Source organism: Tyto alba, unplaced genomic scaffold, assembly GCF_018691265.1.
Source record: "Tyto alba isolate M040663 unplaced genomic scaffold, T.alba_DEE_v4.0 Super-Scaffold_6, whole genome shotgun sequence".
In the NCBI taxonomy this organism is placed as follows: domain Eukaryota; kingdom Metazoa; phylum Chordata; class Aves; order Strigiformes; family Tytonidae; genus Tyto; species Tyto alba.
Window position 1 is genome coordinate 19,581,610 of NW_024881327.1, and position 15,160 is coordinate 19,596,769.

At 37.1% G+C, this 15,160-nt stretch overlaps 1 protein-coding gene across 1 annotated transcript in view; it reads left to right on the forward strand.

The window, feature by feature from the left end:
- The window catches only part of WWC2 (WW and C2 domain containing 2), a 102,026-nt gene that overhangs the window by 1,059 nt on the left and 85,807 nt on the right, over positions 1–15,160 (forward strand). The window lies entirely within an intron of this gene.

A 15,160-nucleotide genomic window follows, 5' to 3' on the forward strand; every position in this document is an offset into this window, starting at 1 on the left:
GAAAGCGCTTCAGGGAGCGAGGGAACCGGCTCGAAGGCTTCTCGCCCAGCAAGTCCCCAGGGCAGATCTTTCATGTGGGGAGGGATACAGGCTCTTCGGGTAGGCTTCAGTGGCTGTTTTTAAGAGCTGGATGATAAGACGCCTAAGATACCTACTGTAAAAAGTATCTTTTGTCCAAAGTGGTCCTGAAAAGTAATTAAAAAGCCAAAACTTTGTGTGTATCTTGAAATGCAGTGTTGGTATTGAAACAGTGCAGTCTAATTATCAAAAACTTTTAAAAGACATTATAAATTGATGAAACAAGCTGCACTGAATTATAAATGAAGTCCTTGGTTTACGTTTCTCTATTGAAATTAGAAAAGGTAGTTGTGACGAAGCTTGCTGGCTGTAAGTTGCATAGGGAAAGTTTTGACAAGCATCAGATGGTGTGTTAGGCCTACTTCTCTGTCCAACTTGCTACAGCAGCAAATTCCGGTAGTGGCAAACTTAAATTCCTTTGTTCTTCAAAACGTGTTTAATAACTGGTAAATACTAGTGAGGTGGTAAGGTATGCAGGACAGTGTTACTTACTATACCTGGCATTCTCAGGTGATTATTTATTTTTTTACTGCAGGCAACAAAAACTTCTGGTTTTACTGTCTCTATAAATAGTGGATTTGAAGTTTTGTTTAGTTTTAGACTTTTAATTTGTGATTGCAAAGAGAATACAAGATGGCATGATTGGGATAAAGCAAAATGTGACATTGGAGTGTACTGCCTCCTGTGTGTACTAATTTAAAATTTTTTATATACATTCTGTAGTCCTGCAAAGTTCAAGAGTGTTCCTATTTGGTGGTAAAATTTGAGTCTTCACTCTCATTAACAGAGTAGACAACTAAGTGAGTAACACTTACGTGTTTGCCATCCTGTAGAGATAGGATAAATATTGTTTCATTACTATCTTGATTACAGGTGAAAGAGAAATCAAGCCCTGAGACTTGATAATCTGTCATGATAACTAAGGAAGCAAAGACCTTTTTCAGAAAGAGTGGTGTTTGAAATAATTGTTAACCTACATCAGTCATGCAAAACAAACAGAAAGAGGGATTTTGCCCTAGGTACTTGAGAGGATCCATGACTTAGTGTACATGGATCAACTGTGAAGCTGAAGTGTCTGCACAGGAGAGAGACGCACAAGCCCATTTGATGTGCAGCTTACAATATTTGTATTTACAGTATCCCTATTTACAATCTGTGTTTATATTGGTGACCTGGTTTGGAAGAGTGTGTAAGAAATGCATGAAAGTCCTGTGGTGACTTTGCTCTAGATTCTACTGTATCTTCAAGGTATTTAGAGAGTATATGTTTGGAAACCCTACAGGACATAATAAGGGCTTCAGAAAAACTGACAAGTGATCTTCCAGGTTTGTCAATACAATAAAATCTAGATTTAAGCTGTTTCTAAAACTTGCCTTAAATTGTCAAAATGAAGATAATGAGTTCTACAGAAAGACTGAAAACACGTTCTCTTGTTTGGTGATACTTTAGGACTTTTTTTTCCAACTATTTTCTCTGATGGAGGTCATCAGGTTTTCATAATGTACTTGGCAAATATTACAGTACATGGGCTCCTAAAAAATATTTAATTGTTAAAGCAAGTGTAGAATAGATTAGCTTTTATGGACAATATTTCTTCTGTTGTTGTTAACGCTGCATCCCCTGGATGATTACATAGAAGAGTCCAGCTTCATGTTTTAAGATAATTTTGATCATCTTTGATTTAGAAGAGATGAATACAGAAGAGTAGTGCTGTGAGACATCAGCCATATGTCTGTGGGTTGCCAGGTGTATTTGAGCACAGTTAGGGACCTCTTTGTTACTAGTTTAAAATATTCATGTCTAAAAATAAGCTGATGGCTGAAAATGCCATATTTCGAAACTTCTTGGAAAATTCTGTGTGTTTGGGTTTTTTTAATGATGATTTTTCTTGTGCTTTTCTAGACTGTTCTGATAGTACATGTATTTGTTACTGCTTATATGGTGCAGGTTTGTTAATATAATGACAGCCTTGTGTACAGCTGTGGAAAAAAACCTCATGTCAGCTTCAAGCTTGGGGCTCAGTTTTCAGTTTTCAGTTTTGCCCACTTCGTTTATCTGAGTAATCCCATTGACATTAGAGAATCTCACACTTCTAAGGGAAAGAGTGACTTGGCTTGTGTTTTAGAGAGTGTTGTGGAAGCTATTTGAATTGCTCTGTTCTTTAGGGTATTTTAATGTTTAGCACTATTTGACAGTGATTTTTCTCTCCGTTTAAGGTACGTGTTGATTTGTTTTGAAAACTGGTGGCCCAAAAGAGAGGGCACATTAAGATAGAAACTGTGAAAAAGAGAAAAAGGCAAGATGTGGCAGTTGTAGTAACATTTTCACTTGCTAAATATACAGATGTTATTTCTTTGTTTATGACTTCTCCAAGCTCCAGCAAACTGAGAACTAAATGATCCTGACAGTTCTGAAACTGATTTATTGTAAGAAGGGAAATAGCCCAAAATATCAGTTGTATACTGCTACCACTTGACAAAGTTATAAAAAGCCAACTATGGACTGAAGAGGATGAGCCAGATGAAAAGGTGAAGAAAGGGTTAGAGGAATTCATAACTTTTCTTTGAAGTTCCCTTGAAACTTTCAAGTTCCTGGAATAATGAGTTACTAGTGTAACAACAGGTGTTGGTGTGTTGTTTGTGTGTTGGGTGTATTTTTGTGTTTGTTTTTTTTTTGTTTTTTTGTTTGTTTGTTTTTCTGATAGACAATGAAGAGGGGCTTGTGATGAAGAAAGAAATTTGAAAAGCAAAATTTTTCATTTTTTCCATTGTTCCAACATATTTTATTAGGCCTCATGTTTGTTATATTCCTTAGCAGAACCAACAGAATAAAGCACCAGGGAGGATCTGAATAGGAGATAGGAATCTCAGTACCCTCAAATCTTTAGCAGCTGGATGACGTTTGGTTTTCTCACCAGGAATGTGGAGCTTCTCATATTTTGGTTTCTACAATGTCCATGCTCCACTGCTGATCACCACTGACTCAAAACAGATTTTATTTTTTTTTTTTTAGCTTGTCTAAAATAAGTTCCACATCACAAATTCTGAAGCTGCAAGTGATCTTTATTTAAATGTTTATCTGTACTCCCATCAGAGTGGTAAGGAGTGAGCTGCTATGAAAACAAAACTATCCTTTCTTTCTGCCCCATTTTCAGTTCTCTTTCCACTGATGAGAAAAATCTGTTTAAAATACATTTGTGCATTTGAAGTAGTTCATGGTATACTTTTGCTAGAATGTTTCTACACTACTCGCTAACTGTATGACCAAGAAAGTGCCTGAGAAACATTGAATGTGCAGAAACCAGAGAACTTTGCAAGTTGAGATTGTGAAAGAGTTTTCTTTGTGGTGATACAGAGAGGAATGCAGTTTCCATTGCTGCTTTCATCTTTTGGGGAGGTGAAAACACTCCAATTTTTATAATGGAATTCTGTAACTTGTGCAAGATTCGTCTGAATAGGAACATTTATTAGGTTTCAGCAATTAAATATTGTGTGCCCTCTTCCCTTAGAAAAAGAGGGAACTTTGTTTCTTAATTTTTCACTGGAACTTGCTTTCTCTTCTCCTGTGAACAGCAGAGGCTGTGAGGAGGGAAGATACTGAGGCTGAAGTTACTTGAGCAGGGGGACTTCCATCCCCTTTCTTTCCTGTGCACTACCAGAGCTCAGGGGTGTCTGGTAGAAGGCTTCCAGTCACAGCGGAGACTCAGGGAAGTAGGAGGCCTGTAAGATACTGTGCTGGTAAAAGATAAGGGTACTAAACAAGAGGCAAGCGGCAAAGGCAATAGCATAATGGGAGGCATCATCAGAGACTGAAAAATCCCTTCAGATAGATTCCTTTTTGCATGGAAGTAAGCTGTGTTGTGACAGATGAGTAGAATAACTTACTGTCTGAAGTGTCTGGACACTGAGGTGAATATAGTTCTTTGAGAGATTGGTGATTGCAGGCCTTCAGCTAAAGTAGGAAAAAAATCTGGGACGTTAAAACTTCTGGGTGGGTGGAAGGGAAAAAAATTTAGGCAAAAAAGAAGAGTACAAGTCATCTGTCCTCTGAAGAATAATGATGTTAAATTGAACAGTTAGTCATTATATTTTTGAAAGGGATGGATCTTAATTCTGTTATAAGTGCAAATCTGAACATTGCTTTTATAAGGCACAACCGGAGCAAATACCTGATAAATCCTTTCTTTAGGCTGCTGCTTGCTAAGAATTAATGTAATGGCAAACCATTACTGAAAGGTTACCTTTCTTTTTCCCTCTCTATTTTCCCTTGCATCTCCCTTGTTTGCTAGTAGCTGAGGAAGGAGTTGGGCTTTTATGTTTTCAGTGGCATGGAGCTGTTAAATGATTGCCTCAAAAAACCTTATGAAATTCTAACCTTAATAAGAAATAGTTACCTGCCTATTTTGGAAGATCAGTAGAGGATCATTTGAAGATGCTGCAAGGTGTATAACTTACAGTAATTCTGTAGTGAGAAAGGACAATTTTTTCCCCAAATATCTTTCTGCCTTGTTTCATCCTGTAGTGTTATTTGCTGATTTTTATCCTAATTCCACATAATCTGTTCCTGTCTCCTTTTCTGCTCAGGAATGTGCATATTCCCTGTGAAACTGTCTGATATCTCATTCTGGTTTCAGTGACAGGCTGGGAACTGCTTTTACTTAATTGATGTATATTTATTCAAAATAAAACCCGTGATACAAGTACTGAACTCTCAATGAGAGACTAGCTGTGTCTGAACTTCTGACACCTCCATTTGTTTATCCAGTGTAAAGTAGAATTCTAATATTACATTGCTAATATAGCTGTGATAGCATCAGATAGTGTTAAAATACATAGTGATTGTATATGTGGGTTTTTTAACCAGTCTGTCATTTGCTTGGGGCTATGTGTTGTTGATTTTAGCATTAGTGAAAATGGCTATGGTAACTCTGAGATAATGCTTTTATTCTTGATTTCTGTGGGAGTGATAGGGCTGCACTGTATCTTTCATCTCAGAGTATGTGAAGTTAACAAGTCAGGAAATGCTACCGCGTATTTGCTTATGTGTGCAAAGTATGTACCAATGGTTAAAGCCAAGGACTGTGACCTGGTATGTAAAGTGGGGTAAGTGGTCTAGACTGGTTTATCCAGACCTATGTCTGTAGTACTTGCCAACTGGAGCTATTTTGATTAAAATATCCTTACTTACAAGACAGTATTACTGTAGTTGTCGTGCACAACTTAAACCTTAATGGGAAGTTGTACCCATGAAGGAAAATAGACCTTTTCTGAAATGAATGGAGCTGAGTTGTTTGCTAGAGATGTTGTCCTACTACAATATGGTTTGCTAGAGATGTTGTCCTACTACAATATGGTTTGCTAGAGATGTTGTCCTACTACAATATGATTAAAAGAAGGAATACTTCAGAACTATCTTATATTTTCAGAGAAGGGGAACTGGCTTTACTTTGAAGTAGTGGATGTGAAAGAAGTTTTCATTTTTACAGGTGAGGGTCAATATATAGATCAAATGGGACAATTATTTACAACTTAAGAGATCTGTACAGATTAAATTAGTTCTTATTTTTCTTCAGTTAAATAACTTGTGTTCAACCTTTTGGTTAAAATTCTATGCTTTGAACGTGTTATTAAGGTTGTTATAATAAGAAGATTTCTCTACTTTCACTTACTAACATTTGTAACATCTGGAGACAAGTTGAATTTTGTGAAATAGATTTTGTTTTGGTTTTCTTGCTACATTTTTCTGTTTAACCTAAAAGAAATGATATTATAGATATTTGAGATTCACAATTTTTGTATCACACAGATGACTAAAAGCTAGAACAGTCATGGAAGTAATGGAAAAGGATGAAAATGGATGAACATACAGTAATAATTCCATGGTGACACATTTTCAGAAAGGCATGAATAGAAGCAATGCTAAGATTTCATAACTGTTAAGCTGGGACATGTAAATTCTTATTACAACAACCTACAAGGGAAGTGGAAGAGGGTTGCAGAGCAGTAACACAGCCCGCTGAGCCTGGACTGTCATGGTTCTGTTTACCTGTCCCTCTCCTGCCACCAAATAGTAGAATGACTCCAGGAGATGAATTGGCTGAAATGAAGCCCCTTGTCCTTAGGGTTGTTTTCCAGCAGAATCAGCTACGTGTGTCACCAAATGGGTGCCAGTGCTGGTGTGAGGCAGGAGGCAAGTCTGGAGCTGGGAGCAGTAGGGGAGAGTGGTGCTGTAGAAATGAAGATGCAGATCAATCCTAGCTGCCATGAAACTGTCTTAGGTGTCCACTTCTTTTGTTGGGTTTCTCTATTGTTGTGTGTGTCTTTGTGTTCACCTTTGCTCTGCTGTGAACCAGCAGTGCAACTGTCACAGACATCTTGGTCCTAAACATGTTTTCTGTCACCAAGGAACCTTTAAGATGTTACGGACTTTTTACTAACTTTTTTTAAATGTTTGTTCATGTGAAGCTCTTGTTGAAGAGAATTTTTGTCATTGTATAGTTGCAGAATTAGGTCTTGTTTTCTGGGAATGTGCTGCTGTTGACAGTATCCTTTTGAATAGTGAATTTCTACTGTGTATGAAAGATCAGAAATTCTCTGACTTTGCATTTTTTTCCTAATTATTCATAAAGCATGGTTTAGACTCTGCAAAGTGTCTCGCCAGAATGATGGTGCAATTCAAGACTTTGAATGTTTTATTGTGTGAAGCAAACTGGGAGCCATTTGTCTTCATGTATTTGAGAGAGTCATCTGTATGGACAAACTGACTTGTCCTTCGTTTGGAAGGAGCAGCTAGTGGCTGAAAAGGGGAGCGATACAGCAGTTGCTGCTTCCCTTTTGTGTTGCTTGAGTATTTTGTAGGGTTTTGCTTTGTGGGTGTAGGGTTTAGATCTTTTTAAATAGCATGTTTTGAGGGTTGCTGAATACTATTGCTCTTCCCAATGACTTTTTCTGTGCAAAACCATTAGTGATGGTGAAATTCCTACCCGATGAAGTCAATCTCTGGCTCTTGTTTTTAAAAGGCTAATTAAAGGGCTTCCTGGGGGGAGAGAGTGCTCTGTTGTGTCTGTGTTTGTCCATCCCACCCCTCCACCCTTCTTTATGTATACTTTTTTAAGGCTAATTTGCTTTTGGAATTTTTTGGTTGGCTAGGACTTCTGGACTAGAGGCAGTCTCAGTGGTATGAATGTCTTCTGTCAACTGAAACAATCATTTGCATCTCATAGAACAAGATCAGATGCTGTCCTTTGAACTTGGATACTGTTTGTACTTGAAGAAAGGCAACTTTATCTTATCGACTCTGAATACATATTGTATTCAAAGTAATTGTTTGGGTATGTAATGACATATTGTCTTGATACAGCAAACTCAAAATTTCGTCATATTCTTGCTGCGTGCTATGCAGTATTGTATGTTGGACATGCTTTGGTATGTCTGTGCTATTTTTCTCAATTCATTAAATCAGACTTCAATCTTTACTTGAAAAACAAAAGGAACAATCATACTGGGATGCCTTCCATAATATGCAGTTTGTTCTGATAATCAGGCTTTCTGAGTCTAGAAATACCATTTTTTTTTTTTCCTTTTGATATAGAGGAAAAAGATGTAGAAGAATCTGTATTTTAACTAAATCCTGCTAGGACACTCTTTTTGTATTAGCAACTTTCTCATGTTGTTGATGAAGGAACAGTACTTTACACACCTATTGTTTCTTTCTAAAGTACTTTTAAGTGCTAAACTGTAGTCTTGTCCAGACGAGCCTATCTTATGGCCTACAGATCTGACCTATGAAGAATTCTTACTCTGATTCAATGCCTTGCCCTTAGCTTTTAAGAGCTTACCTCCCTTGTAGAGCTGGGAATGTCTGACAAAGATGCAGGCATTTTTAATCATGTGGCAGATGAACCTTTGATATTTTGCAGGTTGTGTACAAGCATCATGCCATGTGGCAGTAAATATGACCAACAGATGATGAATGGTGCCTGCCTTTTAGCAACGTGGTAGGCGTATGTCTTAGTAGCATCTTGTCAAGTAATGAGGTTTGACCAAAGCACAGGTGTCCCCTGTCACAGAGCTGCATGGCAGTGTTTTTATTGGGATCACACTGTGGAGCAACAATTCCAGTCGCTTCTGCCTGTCACTCTAGGACACTTCTCATCATCAGGGGATAGGGTGATTTGCTATGTGGTTCTCTTAACACTTCGAGAAGAGGAGGTATGGCCCACTTCAGCTGAAAAAGTGGGCATTGTAACCCTGCTCGCTGTCTGTGGTGGATTGCAGAAAATTGTTAGGGAAAGACATTTAGTTGTTCTTGATGAGGAAACAATGAGGTGGGTTTTTTTCCTTTGTTTAATACTGTCAATTGTTAAACTGTAGTCTCGTCCAGAAATGCCTGTTTCATGGCCTGGTGATCTGACTGAGAAAGAATACTCTTATTCAAGCCTAGTTCCTTCATTCTTAATTCAGATTTCCTTGATTATGCTAAAAATGTTTATGTAGACTTACAATTTTCTGCCTCTTCACCAGTGTTAACAAAATGTCTCTAAGAAAACTCTTAATTACTGTTAGAAAATAACCCTGTGCAAAATTTCAGTTGATTAAGAAACAGCTACTGTGCATCAAAGAAAGGGATGTAATTTGGATTTATGAACTAGATTTTTTTTAAAATGCTGTTATTTAGCAAATAATTACAGTCTCATCCTGTGATTCAATTCATGTTTGTGAGCCATTCTGGCTTCGTAAGACTCCTACATGTGTGCTGCTGTCCTCATTGTAGTCTGGCTGATGCAGAGCCTGACCAGGGGGTACTGGTTTTGGCATCTGTTCCACAAAGATCCAGTGGAAACAAGTTGTCATGGAGAAAGGTTTATAGTGCAATAGGGCTGGAGTAGCTGGAAGCTGAACTAGGGAGGGAACATTTGAATGTTTTTCTTGCTTTTGGGAGGGCAATGGGGAAAGTGGGATATGTAATGCAATCTAATGGACTTTGCTTCTGTGAAATGGTCTGTGGTTACTGTTGCCTATAAAGCTCCTTTAGCCTATATTTAGTCTTTGGTGCTTTTTTCTGAGATGCATACCAAAAAAATTTCTCGTGAACTAAGTGACATTTCTGGTTCATAAATCATGCACCACTCAAGTGTACTTGTACTTGTCAAATGTATGTTGTTAATTGAGGTTTGGTTTAAATTTTAAAACATTTTGCTTGTCTTGAGTTACACAGTTGAGGTATCTTTGTATACATAATTTCTTGGTACAGCACCAAATAATGTCATTTAACATTTTTATTATTTTTAAAGAGATATGGTAAGCATCCAGTGAGAAACTCATGGACCTTTATAAGTTTAGGAGCTTAGTAGTTTATTTTCTTTAGGAAGTGATGACTGGGTAGGTATGTATTAACACATTATTTCTGTTCTTAAGGTGTTAAAACTTTGACAGAATTTAGGTCATGGTTCTGCCTTAAAGACTATATGGGACTTAATTATGCATTTTATATACTCCTGGGGATGTATTTCCAGGTGTACCTAAGCCCACTGTCCATCCAAATCTGACCCCCTTATTCCCAAGACCTATACAATGTATACTCAGTATATTCACGTATTACCAAAAAGAAAAATCCTTTTCAGCTCATTTTGTCAGTGCTGTCTTAAGACATTATGCCATCATGTTCTGTAGTTTGTGAAAAATTTTAAAGTATGGCCTTGCAAATGTTATGTATGATTGTATTTTTTTCTGAGGCATTGCATTGATTTTAATCACGTTCCCAGTAATTGACAGTTTTATTGTCCAGAATATCTGACCTAAACGGTGTTTTGGTTTTTTTGTTGCTTGAGACTTTTAGTGCAAAATGCAAAGACTTGCACTTGCCCCCCCTTTTTAGTTTAGATGGAATTATACAGTGTGAACAATTCTAGTTTGGAGTGCTATGGACTTCTCTCAGAGAGATTTGCAAAATAAGCTATGGTGCAAGTTCAAGGCACAAAACTGTTCAGTAGTAAATTCCAGAGCGAACAGTGACAAACTGCCAAAACTGGAATTGGAATGTCCATAGAGCTGGAGTGAAACAGAGAGAACAGGATACTGCTCAGATGATGTGATCTCTGAGGCTCTGACTTGAATTTCATCCTTCTGAAGTAAATAATAGTGTTCCCTTTAATTTACTGGATTGGAATGTAGACCTGTAGAGAAGCACCAGAAATCAAGGTCTTTTGTATTTTCATATCTTAATGTTTCTAGACAGTAGGAGTTTTGCCAAAGTTTTTCATATTTTCCACATTCTTTTGCAATTGCCAGCTTTGTTTTGTGTAGAAGTGGCAGGCTGAGGTGGTGCTTTAGTGAGTTACAGCATGAAGAAGGATCATTTGGAATGGAAGTACTGAATATTTAAAATATATTTTGCTAAGCATTGAGTAGTAAATGATTGTACATAACGCAATTCAAGACAGCAATCTGACAAGGAGTAAAGACATCTTTCTGTCATTTTGTATGTTGCAATGTTTGAAATGATTGTAAATGTGTTAATAGTTCATTATGGCGAACAGTAAAATGCTATGGATGTGAATAATCATCTGAGACCTCTATAGGACATTCCTGAAATAGTGTTCAAATGACTAGAGAAATTATGGGATGCAGCAAAGCACACAAACACCGTAAGCCTTTTAGTCAGGCTAGTGCAGTCAGTGGTTTACTACTACATTAAGTAAGGCTTAATACTCAGCAATTTACACAGTAAACAGATGATTTGCTCAAGTTTCTGAGCTTTGTATGTTATTTTCTGTTTTCCTCATTTATAATCCATAGGCTCTCTTTTTATATCTACTCTTTGAGAGAAAGGCTTTGGTGAGCTAAAGCTTGAGGTTTGCTAAGGAGTTGTTAATTGGTTACACTGCTGAGTTAAGTAAATTAATGATATTACGGTTGTCTAGAAGGTGAATTGCTTATAGCAAAACAAATTATTATGGTAATATGTATTAGGCTTTTTGGTTCTTGCTTATGGTCTTATTTGTTTGTCTGGTAGTTGTTCTGCCTTGCTTGCTAGCATGGCTTACAATGATCTAAAATGAGCCATGAACTTCTGAGCTGTGGCAGGTTGCTGATTGGCATTCAGGACTTGGTTGGCCCATTTGTTCTGAATACATGAATGAAAGCCATTGAAACTTTATTTTTCCAGGCAAGATTTTGGCAAGAAAATAAGCTTTGAGGACCAATGTAGAACAGCTAAAGGTTTTGTATTAAAAATTTTAGAATCTCCTTTATTTGATATTTCATGTCCTTTTTTTGTCAGTTAGATTTTGCCGAAATGCTCTAAGGTATCTTCTTTCCTGTCATAGTTGTGGTGCCTAATGTGGCTAGTATTTTAAAAATGTATAAAGAGTATTAATTAAAAAAAAAAAAAATTGAAACCCCCTGGTGTTCCCATAATCAATACCTCATTTTTAACAGTATTCTTGATTTGGCAGGTGTACTAGATAGTTATGCAGCTTCAGCCAGCTTCCTGAAAGTTCTAGTGAAACACTTTCACTGCAGGTAACTGGTGTTGAGGGGTGACAGTACTTATCAGAGGACCCTCTTTGTTGCAGTACTGTCACTGCTTATTGAGGTATTAGGTTTCTAACACATATTTTGGGAATAAGCTCTCATAAATAGCTGCTTTGTAATAATTTGAAAAGTTTTTAAAATGGCCAGTATTAGAACTTTATCTGAATGCTCTCTTTTTCCTTAGGTGTGAATAATATTCATCTGTTTAAGACATGCAGTGATGTTTAAAGCTGATGCTACACTAATGATTCATAACATTCAGATACAATGAAAGGTTTCATGTGGCCTTGGTGATGGTGATGTCCTGATGGGGGTATTCTGATTGCATTCAAAAATATATGATAACTTGGCACTTAACTTTAAACATAAAATGATTGGATACTTGCAAAAATTTTGAAGGACTATAAACTTAAGGGAAGACATTACTACTTCTCAGCCTTTTAGACCAATGCATGAAATTCATCTCTCCACAGGAAGTCACCTATGCAGATGCTTTATTAAAAGCAAACTACATTGTAAGCAGAGGAACTTGTGAAATGTGATACATTTTTTCCTGTAGATGTATTCTTGTGCTAGATTGCAAGCTCTGGTTGGAGGTATACCACTGCAGAAAGTTTATAAACGTCTTTCTTGGGCTCTGTTCTTTCACCTTTCATGTCATGTGAATACTCTGGTGTCTAGCAAAAGTTGAACTAGCTGTTTTTATACTCTTGATAAGAGAGTGAAAGGTACAGGGAGATTTTATACTAGTCTTTTCTGCAACTTCTCTCTCCTATGGTGGCTCCTAATGCCAAGGTGAGGATTGATCCTGATTTAAGAGTTATTACATATAAACAGAAGTACGTATGTCAAGATAAACCCTGGAAACTTAGTCCCACAGTCACCTGAACTGTAGTCCCGACCAAAACCGGTCGTAGGTCTCTCTTGGCTCAGCTGACGGGACTGGTACTTAACTAACTTTTTACTTCATTAGAGTGGCAATTCAGGAGATTAGAAGTGCTTCCAAACCCCACCTTTCCCAGTTGAGATGTAGTGAAAGAGTGCTACTTTCCTTTTTCTCCTCGGGCTATCCCCTTTGGCTGTCATCAGCCTGACATTGCTTGATGATGATGGTAAAAAGGAATACTGGGATGGCAAAATCTTGCAAACTGCCCATTCCTATACTGGGTTCTCTTTTCAAGAACGCCTGCATTGAAGTCCTAGAATTCTGAGGTAATCAAGAAGGAGGGTGAATAAACTTCCTGCTGCTGTGGACAAACACTTCAAGGTCCAAACTAGGCAATTTAGGAACAAGTTTTTTATCTATAGTGCTGAGACCTTTGGATCTGCTGTAGAAATATCCTAAGAATATACTAGGTAATGGAAATCAGATAACAAGCTGTAAGAGAGGAGAGTGGGCAGAGAATCTATGTGATAATTAACAATCTGTTTATTTAAATATTTTTTTAAATAAAAAGAAGCAAACCCAGATTTTTACAAAATCCATGTTTACTGTTCTGTTTCAGAGAAACAAATTAGTGCATTACCGTATTTCATTTATATTCTGCCTATCTGGTTGAGATATATTTGATTTTCATGTGAAAACATCCTTTAAGTTTCTTCCAGATAATAAAATAGTTCGTGATATGATATGGGCAGTATTCAACTGGCACTTGTCAGTTTGGGTGGTCTGATGATCAGATGAATTTATGAAAGAGAGAAATGAGTTTAGCAGACACAGAGTTTTTGATTTCATGAAGAAAATTTTGTGCTAGAAAAGGCTGAAGATATTTCCCTTTCCACCTTTTGTTTCTGTTTGACACCCCTCCCTTCAGTTGTACTACACAGCTGTTTGTGCAGCTTTGCTGTGAACCAGAATACAAAGGCTTAAAAGCAGCAAGAGTACAGATGAAAAAAAAATCCCATTAAAGGTCATATTGCAAAAAAAGCTTATAATACTACTGCATCAGTGAAAAGTCAGTTTACCTCCTTTTATTCTGAAAAGATGGATCGTCTTCCTTAAACTAGCTTTGGTCCTGAAGGCTTTATCTTGGGAGAGCACAATCTCTGGGTGGCATGGAGACTAAGGATAAATTAGGTACAGAATGTGTACCAAATGAATACCAACTTTGATCTTTCATATAGATGCTGAAGTATGTGAAAGTAACAGTAGGCAACTGATGAACATTTTTATTTTTTGATAGAAACCACAGTGTTTTAACATGGAGATAGAATTTATACTGTTCATTATGTTGAAATTGATGGGCCAATATATAATCTGTATCACATAAGAGCTTTAAAAATAATTGCAAATTAAATTCCAGTGATTTACTGAATCAAAAAATGGGCAGCGTAGACCGAGATTTCTGAGCAAACACTGGAACAGGTTGCCTTGAGTGGTTGTGGGCGTGACTTAGAGCAACCTGGTCTGATTTCAGAGTTGTCCTGCATTGGGCAGGATGCTGGACCAGATGACATCCAGAGATTCCTTCCCACATACTTTATTGAGTGATTATCTTTTATTTTTAAAAAGGGAAAAATTGTTTTCTGGGAAAGACTGGCTTGCTATTACTAAAAGCAAATATTTCAGGGTTTTATAACTGGCATTCCGTTATTTACGAGTCATGTGTGGGTAAATGTGGCTTTATCAGGGTTAGATCATCAAATTAACTAAACATCATATTTTGGAAAAAAAAAACTTGTTTGAGAGGAGTAATGAGGTTGATGTAATCTGTTTAAATTCAAGGAAAGCATTTACTACTATACCCTGACATGAAGTCCTTAATCCTGAACACCTGTGCCTTTAATGGAAAAATTAGGTGATGATCAAGTAGCTGCAGGACAAGGAGACTAAGATGTGCTCTATTGGAATGGGAATTATGAGGGTAGTGAGAGGTTACTAGCGGTGTTTTGCAGTATAATGACAGTAACTCAACCACTGTCCACTTTAGTAGTGTCTATAAAATTATCTAAAGCTTCATTTTGCTCTAGCTATCTAAAGCAAAAGTGTAGAAATGAAACATCTTTCTCACTTTGAAGACCATCTCTGCTCTCTGTAGCATTGATACAGACCTCCAACACCAAGGAGTCAGCACGTATTTCTAATAACTTGAATTTTAGAATTTGATGAGGAAAATGTATATTGCGTCTGGTGATATGTTTATTAAAGACACCTGTGTGGGGGCTACATTATTTGCAGCGTAATGTTAGTTACTAGTACTAAATGTACTAGAAGCATCTAGTTATGATTTTTTTTCCTGTTCCTTCAAATCTGACTTTGCAAGGGACAACATTTTAAAGTTTCTTCCAGAAGGCACTTTCAGAGATGAATGATTGAAAACAACTCTCCTGAATGGCACCTTGCTGTACTTCATAGATCATAATAGCTTTTATTCACCACTGTGATTGTTTTTTAAATTACTACCTGTGGATGAATACTTGAAAGAATTGGCCTGCTGGCTGCACATTTAGTTTGATTGGGGGCTATCTTGAAGTTGCCTTTAAATTACATGGGGTTCTTGATGATCCTAGCATTTTCTAATCTTCTTTGTACTGCATGGTTTGCTTCA